Here is a 10,294-nt window from a genome sequence, read left to right as displayed (position 1 = left end):
TTTTCCGGATATTTATCCGGATTTTGCCCACCTCTATTCATAGGATGGCTTGGTTTCACTTTTCGGGTTAAAACTGGTTGGAGTAGGCTATCTACTACATGTATTACTATATATAGTTTTAAAAATTAGTTATGTATAAAAACAGCAATTGACATTTTTTAAAAACCACTTCTCACATCTTTGTGTAAAGATCAATGACTTTTGATAAAATCAAGAATTCTGTAGCCATCAATGATGGAGAACATTTAAAACATGTCCTTCAGGTCTCTCCAAAGTGTGGGCAGTCTATTAGGGTGTGCCTGATCAAACAGTCGGTGTCTCACCCGACACTAAATGCTTTTCCTTCTCCTTTAACAGTTTAGTTCAGTAAGAATTTTACGTCGCTCACAACACATAAGGTCAAATGTGCGTGTGACACGTTGTTTTCATCTCTCTGCAGGAGTAGCAGGTGACAGACGCGTGACATTGTATTTGTGGTCTTGTGTTTGTTTTGACGTACGGAAAGTCGAGTCCCTTCTGACTTCAACTTTAGATGGAATGTAATTGTACATCATTGGGCATAATGACTGTAGGAACACAAATGCATGTAGGGCATATGCATTTCAATCTCATTGATTCCTACTCCTCAATTCGAAATACAAATATATATATATTCTCTCAAAACCCTCTGAAGAGACAATTATATTGTAATTGTATGCCTGTATTGTAAGCTACATGTTTTTCTTCATTTATACTATTCTACTGTCAGAGCTACACTTTGTATTTGTGAATTGCGCTAGTGTTTGTGTCAGTACTACAAGTGTCATTTCATGCACCAATTGATGTAGTACTGTACATGATCATTGATTATACACGTTTAACAATGGTGAAATGGTATAGCTTTAACGCCCCTATCAACACTATTATTAGGTTATTTAAGAGGTGGGACCTCCGAGTTCAACGTCCATCTCCAAAAGGACCGTAGTATTACACAAACGTTTATAGGCCAACATGTTAGCTGAACATAATAGCAACAGTCGTGTATATGTCAACTGATATTTGGTCTTGGATCAGTCATTATTGCCTGTGTAAAGGCTGTTGTGCATAATTTACATTTCAAGGGAATATATTGAAATCCCATTTGATGACAAGATCAACAATGTTTACCAAATGTCAGATCATGACGACCTCATTGCATGCCATGAAATATGTACGGTCTTTGGACCCAGTGGATCAAACAATAACAGATAGATCTACTGCAGGTACTAAATTGCTTGACGACAAAATGTAAGCAAAAGTAAAGAAAAGGTACTCATTGAGTACATTTTCCTTACAATTTTAGAAATAGTTTTACTGCACCTGAAACACCTATATATAGGTCAAACAGGTGCAGTCATAGGTACACAATGGGTCACACAATAATGTACCGCTATATCAAAACTATGTGTACATTATGTATTTGACTTTAAACTAAATTAAACTGTAGATTTGTATTTCATTTTCATTTCAGATCAACCCTCTTTTTCTACTACGGCTCAAATAAATTATAATACACCATATATATGACGTAACCGTAACATGTATATTATTATACCAAGACTGAACAACGTTGGGCCATTCCACGGTAACTGACGGGACATTGGGACTATACTTTCTAACATTGATAACACTGTCATTCAATATTATCAATTAATTCATTTCAACTTTAAATTATGGTCAGAACATAATGTGAAAGACACATTAAGAATCATATCTGAAAAATTACCTCATTTGTCCCATCAGTGACCGGTACCAAAACTAAATATGTCACAGAATTTGCGTTAAGGGGATCCACTGGTCAGATCAGTAAAAATTTTGAAAAAATATCAATTTTCAGATTTTGGAGTATCTTAATAGATATCAATATCAAGGATCCATCTTTAGAAGCCTAATTCCTTTATCAAACTTATAAATACCTGGAAAACGCATTTAAGAGAGGCAGCAATGTAGGAAAATCTTCACCAAAAATTATCTCTCTTTGCAGTTTTCTCAGAATTGTTTATCTGACCAGGTAGCAACACTATATTGAGTAGATCTCAGAAAGTTACTGTCAGAATTGTTTCAAATTTGGACACAATCTTTTATACACATTTCTCTATAACTTTACAGGAGCATTTTTGCTGTTTATGGAACACATTTGGAGTTTTAGGCCTGTTTTATTTGACAAAATCTGAAAACATTGGAGACCTGAATGTGGTGCATAGCAAGAACTGTAAGGCTCACAAGTCAGTACAGAAAATTCAAATTTGGCTCTGTAAGGTTGTTCTACCTACCAACAGTAATCGCCATGCCAAATATTAGGCTTCTATCTTGATGAGTGTTGATGATTGACAAAATATAAAATTGGTTTTAAAAATGCTGAATCAATCCTTTATTTTTGATGGCTCGGGATTATTATGGCTAAAATCTTGAATTTTTTGCTTGGTAACCTTTTTTTGTACTATGTCACCGCCTTTGATGCAGAAAAGCAAACATTAGACCAAAAACTATAGGATTTGGGTGTTGACCATAGCTACACCCCCTTAAGTACTTTATCTTTCAAACGACAGCATTTAATATAATTCATAATTTACCTTTGGGTGTGAGTGAGAGCATTCAAGCCGTCCCAACTTTTCTTCTCAACTCAGTGTCAAACTTCAGACTTGCGGGCAAACAATCTGCCGGCTGAGTAGGCCTTTCTGTGTCTTGGTCTTTTCTCTCTCATACTTGACACATTCTCATCTCATACTTGACACATTCTCATCTCATACTTGACACATTCTCATCTCATACTTGACACATTCTCATCTCATACTTGACACATTCTCATCTCAAACTTGACACATTCTCATCTCAAACTGGAAACATTTTCGTCTGTGCTGCACATTTCTACCGTGTGTGGTGGGAGCCCAGAGGTCTTTGTTTCGTTTTAGTGAGAGTTTTACGGCACTTGCAGCACAATAAGGTCATGTCATATAAGTAAAGTGCTGAAGACTAGAGGTGTTACAAGAGAGTAATGAACACAAAGCAGAAGGAGGGGAGATAAGGACGATAGATGTTTGATAGGAGAGAAGGCGCAAACCACACTAGAACACCCACTGCCAGAGGTCTTGACACGCTGGTTGACACAAAATTTCTGAAAAACAAAAATAATGTCGATCTCGGTGTTTTTCCGTCCCATTTCGATCATTTAGGAGGCAGGCTTCTGACCCAGTGAGTACAGTCAGGGAAGCTTTCTATCTTATATATATATTACAAATTGTTCATCATGTCTGATACATGTATGAACGCTTTTATAACATTATCGTCATTACTATTATTATTATTATTATCATTATTGTAATAATAATTATTATTATAATTATTATCTATTATCTATTTGTGGTGGCCGAATTTTGCTATTCAAAAGGCTTTTGATGGCAGCATCGATCGACATGTGGTTTTCGCCAAAAAATTCTTTAAAATATTCTCCAGATCATGGCACCCTTTGTTTTTTTCAGTTTTGAGAAAGTTTTGCTGCAAAAAGCTAAATTTCTTTATTTCGCCGATCGCTTTTGTACGCCGACGCTTCTGTCTCTGTAATTTTATAAAACCCGGAAGTGATACTTCGCGAGGCGCATATCGTTTTGAGAGTACAGAACAAGACCTTCTCATTTTTTGTAGGGTTATTTTGTTATTATTGTTATTGTCATTATTGTTATTATTATTGTTGTTAATGATGTTATTCTTATTATTGTTATTATTATTACAATTATTATAGTTATTATTACAATTATTATTATTATTATTATCATTATTACCATTACTGTTATTGTTATTATTACTATTAATTCTTGACCACAGACATGAGTAGGCAAGTTTGCTTCTTATCTTTACATTTTTGACAACAGAAGGGGACGCCAAGAGCCAGGGAAAGTAAGTGATTCAATTTGATTTATTGAACTTGCCCCAACTACAAACATCTAAACAACTTTACGACTAAGTAAACAAACAAACAAACAACAGTACAAAAAAACACACATGCGCACATGAATGAAGTGATCTTTAAACAAAACAAGAACTTCTTGAGGGTACAGCTGTGGCAGATGTAACAGTGAAGAATTTCTATCGATCTAAGTACTACTAGATCTATGTAACTGGGAGCTTTGTGTGGGTCTGATCAAATAATATGTGTGAGTGTTTGGTACAACGTTTAGTTAAGAGTTTTACAGCGCTCGCAACTGCATAAGGTCATATGAGTGCGATTTGGTACATGAAAGAAGTGATCTTAAAAAAATATTAAAAACTTTATGTGGGTACAGTTGTGGTAGAGTGGTAGAGATGTCAAAGTGAAGAATTATTTTTATTTATTTAGGTAACTTGGGAACTTTATTGTTGGTGAGATCAAATAATTTGTGTGAGTGCGAGTATTTGGTACAATGTGTAGTAAGAGTTTTACAATGCTCACAGCTGCATAAGGTCATGTGAGCTCGATTCGGTACAACGATACAATACACATAATTAGTGAGAAATTTACCAAATTTTAAACCAGCTGCGAGCGAAACATCGCCGAGTGACGACAGGCTAGGGCTGCTGCTTCCTGTGTAACTATTCCAGACAGACACAAAATGTGAGAAAAGCGCCCCCTTGAGGCAACAAACAGCGTGTGTGCCTCAACATTTGGGACAACTCATTGGGACCGACCGCACGCTCAGAGTCCCAGTGTGTACCATCACTACACACAGCAGGGCTTACATCCAACTACAGGTATTTCCAGGACATTTCTAACAACTCTCTTCAGGGAGTGCCCTGACGTTTCCCACAACTTATTGGGACAGCACGCTTGGATTCAGACAACTTATTGGGACAGCACGCTTGGATGTCCACAGCACACCACAACACACAGCAGGGTCAATACTATCAACTGCGTGTCTCTCCAAAAGATTTCTCACACTTCTCCACCGTCTCCAAACAAAGAGATACAGTCCAACATGATCAGACGGCCACCTGTCCAAGACAACCACCTGTAGAAACAGATACTCTGTCTTGGATCAGGCATTATTTAGTGCAGTGTGTTGCCTGTGTAAAGGCTGTTGTGTGAGTTACATTTCAAGGAGATATTTGAAAACACTTTGGAAGATGAGACCTGCGTTCTTTAGCCAGCAAAGTGACTTGCTTTTATTTAAAAAAGAAATGTGTTGCTAGTTCTGCAACTTCGTAAATTTTCCTTTATCTACAGGATAGCTTGAGAGTCTTCGAGCAAGTGTTGCTTTTTTCCCACTCTTTTCTTCACACCTTGGGGAAAAAATGTCATTTTCTCAACCAGCACAAAATGCACATATCATTTCTTCAAAAGTAAGACATACAGGTGTCAATTTTTTCAAAAACAATACATGTATTGCCATTTCTTTTAAACTAATACACATATATATGTATCATTTCTTCAAAACTAAAACATGTGGATATAATTTCTCTAAAACTAATACATCTAAGTATCATTTCTTTAAAACTAATGTATGCATGCGTCACTTTTTTTTCAAAACTAATACATGAATGTGTGTCACTTCTTTGAAACTAGAACATGCAAGTGTCATTCTTCAAAATTAAAACACTTTTGTATCATTTCTTCAAAACTTGTAGACGTGTGTGTCATTTCTTTAAAACTTGTAGGTGTGTCATTTCTTTACAACTAGTACATGTGTGTGTCATTTCTTTACAACTAGTACATGTGTGTGTCATCTCTTTACAACTAGTACATGTGTGGGTCATCTCTTTACAACTAGTACATGTGTGTGTCATCTCTTTACAACTAGTACATGTGTGTGTCATCTCTTTACAACTAGTACATGTGTGGGTCATCTCTTTACAACTAGTACATGTGTGGGTCATCTCTTTACAACTAGTACATGTGTGTGTCATCTCTTTACAACTAGTACATGTGTGGGTCATCTCTTTACAACTAGTACATGTGTGGGTCATCTCTTTACAACTAGTACATGTGTGTGTCATCTCTTTACAACTAGTACATGTGTGGGTCATTTCTTTACAACTAGTACATGTGTGTGTCATCTCTTCAAAGCTATGGTTCTTGTGCGAGCCACTTTTTCAAACCTAGTACGTGTGTGTATCATTTCTTTAAAATGAATGCGTGTGTGTATCATTTCTTCAAAATAAATGCATATGTGTATCATTTCTTCACAAACGAATTCATTCATGTATGTGTAATTTCTTCAAAACTAATACAAGTACGTGTCACTTCTTCAAAACCAAAACATAATATGTGTAACATGCTGCTAAACATCCTCGTAAACTTTTTAGCCAAAGCTAATATTCAACTTTCACATTTTCGAATCGTATATTTTGACATGCAAGCCTGAAGGATCAGAATTAATACCCACTAGATATAATTATGTACAATTATACGGAACTAAAGAGAAATTTTGTATTTTTTCTTTTGTAAGTGGGGTGGGAGAATACATTTCTTGGAACAATTCAAGCAGTAGTGGCGAATGTATTCCTGTGTGCCACGTGTTCTTCCAACCATCATTTTACCTCATTGCTGGCGTGTCATACCATTTACACACCATTGAAAAATTAAATTAACGAAATTCGATTCTCGCCTACCACCGATTTCTCTTCTAAAGTTTACTTTTTAAAAAGTAATTTTTTAAAACATTCATAAGGAAGTGGCTAGACTAAAGGTCTGTGTGTTTAGAACTAACACCTGGACTGCACTGCCTGCAAAAGGGAGGGGCTTCTTCAGAACATTACCACCACGATAATGAGGCTGGAGATCTCTGTTAGAAGGTCAACTTTGACATCGCAAATAAAAGCTTTTTGCTTGCCCCGTACGTGTCTGTCAAACGGTTCTGGACGCTGAAAAAACATGAATGTGGAAGAACAGCTAAAACATCAAGTCAAACCATGGCAAAATTTGTACCTACGTATGTTTGGCAAATTCAAGTGGAGTGTGTGTTATTTTCATGTGTAAGTCGACGCAGGAGTTGACTTTTTTTTGATGCAGCAGATATGTTAGGCATCGTGGTGAAATCAGGCACTCGTCAAGAAAATGGAATCAGAGAAATCGGCATTTTTCAGCCAGTTCGGAATTTTTTTTTTCGAATAATTGTTTTTCGGCTCAACACCTTGTATTTCCATTCAAAAACATTTTTATGAGTGGATTTTATGGAAAACGTTGATTAAAGGCACAATAAATGTAAATGTTCTGTTTCCGAGGACTCTAAAGCTACAGAAGTCACCAAACTTAGGGGGCCATTATTTTGCTAATTTTACTTCTGAAACCAGGCCACCCCACCTCTTTCAATTACAAATATCTAGATTTCTATTCAAGATAAAAAGATTTTTTTTTTCATCGAAAGCAAGACAAATGAATAACCTTTATTGAGATGAGACCAATAACTCCATATGCCCAAGAACTGACAAGGCTTGATTCCACCACCATGCCTCTCATACTATTTCAATTAGTCAGAGTGTTCACAGCAGTAAGAAATGCCGTGGCATGGTTTACATGTCTACCCATCTACACATGTGGGAAAATCTAAGTAGAATCAATGTCTGCTACATTTTGCAACAGTCGTTATTTTTTTACAATTTGTAATGTCGTTTCCACTCCAAGCAATACTTAGGCCGACAGGCAGAGTTCTGTTTTGATTTTGCAACATCAGTAATTGTCACTTGCCACAATAGAGAATGTAGTTATAATTATGATAAACCTTGGGGCTTATTTCTATATTTATAATGTGAGTACAAGTCTAGTGAACGTGCATTTATCTTTTTTTAAATTTGAATAAAGAGAAGCATATTGACACATATCATTGCATACATGTCACTGGTCAAAATAGAGAATATGTCAACATATTTCAATGTAGTTATAACTATGATAAACCTTGTGGCTAGGTTTTTATATTTACAATGTGAGCACAAGTCTAGTGTAAGTGCATTCATCTTTTTTAAAATTTGAAAAAAGAGAAACATATGGACACAATAACATTTCGTAAATTAGTAGAATTAGAGAATATGTCAACATATTTCAATGTAGTTATAACTATGATAAACCTTGTGGCTAGGTTTTTATATTTACAATGTGAGCACAAGTCTAGTGTAAGTGCATTCATCTTTTTTAAAATTTGAAAAAAGAGAAACATATGGACACAATAACATTTCGTAAATTAGTAGAATTAGAGAATATGTCAACATATTTCAATGTAGTTATAATAATGATAAACCTTGTGGTTTGGTTTCTACATTTTACTATGTGAGCATGAGTCTAGTGTAAGTGCATTCATCTTTTTTAAAATTTGAAAAAAAAGAAGCACATTGACACAATAACTGTCAAATGGAACATGGAAAAGGCAAGAGAGACAGACAGACAGACAGACAGACAGACAGACAGACAGACAGACAGACAGACAGAAACTGTAAGACTGTATGACAGCGTATAATGGCAATATTGATAATTTTTACTTAGACCGCATGGTAAGTGACCAGTGTGATTATTTTCTCTTTGATTCATCATTTGTGAGGTCTCTTGGTGAAATCAGATGCTTGTCAATAAAATCAAAACGAAGAAAACAGCATTTTTCTGCCCATCGTTATTGATTTTTCATTTTTTGGGCTCCACACATTCTATGTCCACAAAAATATATTTCTGAGTGGATTATACTGGAAAATGTTCAACGGCACGAAATGTGCAAATCTGCAGTTTCTTAGGACTCTCAAGGTTTGGAAGTCACAAAACTTTGGCAGCCATTCTCTAGTCAACTTTACCTCAGAAACAAGGTGACCCCCATCTCCTTCAATTGCAAATATCTCGACTTCTATTCAGAATTCAAGATAGATGGGTATTTTTTCATAAAAAGCAAGTCAAATTATGAAAAAGTTTTAAGATGATACCAGTAACTCCACATTCCCAAAAATTGACGAGCGTCTGATTCCACCGCGTCCTGAGACATTTTATTGAGCATCTGTTCATCCTGTGATGTCTGTGTTGCTGTACTTATTTAAAAAATTAGCTTCGTTCATTTGGAAGAGATACGAGCACTTCTCTTGAGGTAAAACATGCTTTAATTTTTTACAGCCTTTTTTCTCAAATGGAGTAGTTGGTGCACCGTTCACTCAGAAAAGTGACTATAACATCTACAAAAATTTGTTGTGATACTGGACATTTGTTTAACCATCAAAGTATTTTCACTTTCAGTTTTGGCCAAGGACAAATGATATGTAAGAAAAGATCAATTTTCGACCAGTTCCTGACTGTGGTCATGTTGGAAAAACTTCCCTCTACACTCAATCATCATGAAGCATATCATTCTTGTTGTCTTAGTGGTTGTCCTTCCTAATTATCATTTTGTACAACTTCATTCTTTACTCAGTCCTCAGGCATAGATTTCATTTTAGACAATTTTAAATTATTTTTTAAAATCATAATACATTACAACATCATGAGGCATAGGCCTACAATTTCTTTTAGGTGTTTGTTTTTTTAATACCCTACCAATATATTACAAGTTCACTTCTCATTCAGTCATGAGGCATAGAATATCTTTTAGATGATTTTTTTTGGAAACGTCATGCATTATACCTTCAATCTTCACTCAATCATGAGCGCAGAATTTCTTTTTCTTTCAACCATCATACTTCATACATTACAACCTCAGACCCCACTAAATCATGAGCCGTAGAATTTCTTTTACGAAACTTTGTTTTTAACCATGATAAATTACAACTTCACTGCTCAAGCAACTCTACGCAGAGAATTTCTTCTCCGAGTCTCTATCTATCTCTATCTATTACCACCATATATTACCCCTCAAGCCACTGCTGGTGTAGAAGTTCTCTGGGCTGACAATTTCTATCTTGACGTTGTACATAAGTCCTCTTAAAACAAATTAAGAGCACCATTTTTGTTTTTAGTTTTTGCTTCAGTAAAGAGAAACACATCAACATAAGAACAACCATAACTTAGTGCTGGGGGAAAAAGTACGATAGAAAGGCAGAAACAACTGAAGGAAAGAAAAGAAGCAGGACTCCAGTGGTGTCCTCTGACATCCCACAACGAGAGGTATCACAACTTCTGTGGTTTCCCCACGCTCCAACAAACACTCTTCTTTACCTTCCCACACACCATTGTCCTTCCCCCTTCCCTTCCCTTACAAACCTTTGTCCTTCCCCCTTCCCTTCCCTTACAAACACTTGTCCTTCCCCCTTCCCTTCCCTTACAAACACTTGTCCTTCCCCCTTCCCTTCCCTTACAAACCCTTATCCATCCCCCTTCCCTTCCCCACAAACACTTGTCCTT

The 10,294-nt window shown here is 36.0% G+C and overlaps 1 protein-coding gene across 1 annotated transcript in view; it reads right to left on the bottom strand.

Annotated features, from left to right (window-relative positions):
* Positions 1-3,910: 3,910 nt before the first annotated feature.
* The window catches only part of LOC101846174 (spidroin-2), a 28,185-nt gene continuing 21,801 nt past the window's right edge, over positions 3,911-10,294 (bottom strand). The window contains exon 12 of the mRNA XM_035973064.1: positions 3,911-6,852. The gene's annotated coding sequence lies outside the window, so the exon portion shown is untranslated. The remainder of the gene's footprint in view (positions 6,853-10,294) is intronic.

The sequence above is a fragment of the Aplysia californica genome, unplaced genomic scaffold (genome assembly GCF_000002075.1).
Source record: "Aplysia californica isolate F4 #8 unplaced genomic scaffold, AplCal3.0 scaffold00979, whole genome shotgun sequence".
Taxonomy (NCBI): domain Eukaryota; kingdom Metazoa; phylum Mollusca; class Gastropoda; order Aplysiida; family Aplysiidae; genus Aplysia; species Aplysia californica.
The sequence above is the reverse complement of the archived record's forward strand: the minus strand, read 5'-3'. Positions and strand labels throughout refer to the sequence as shown.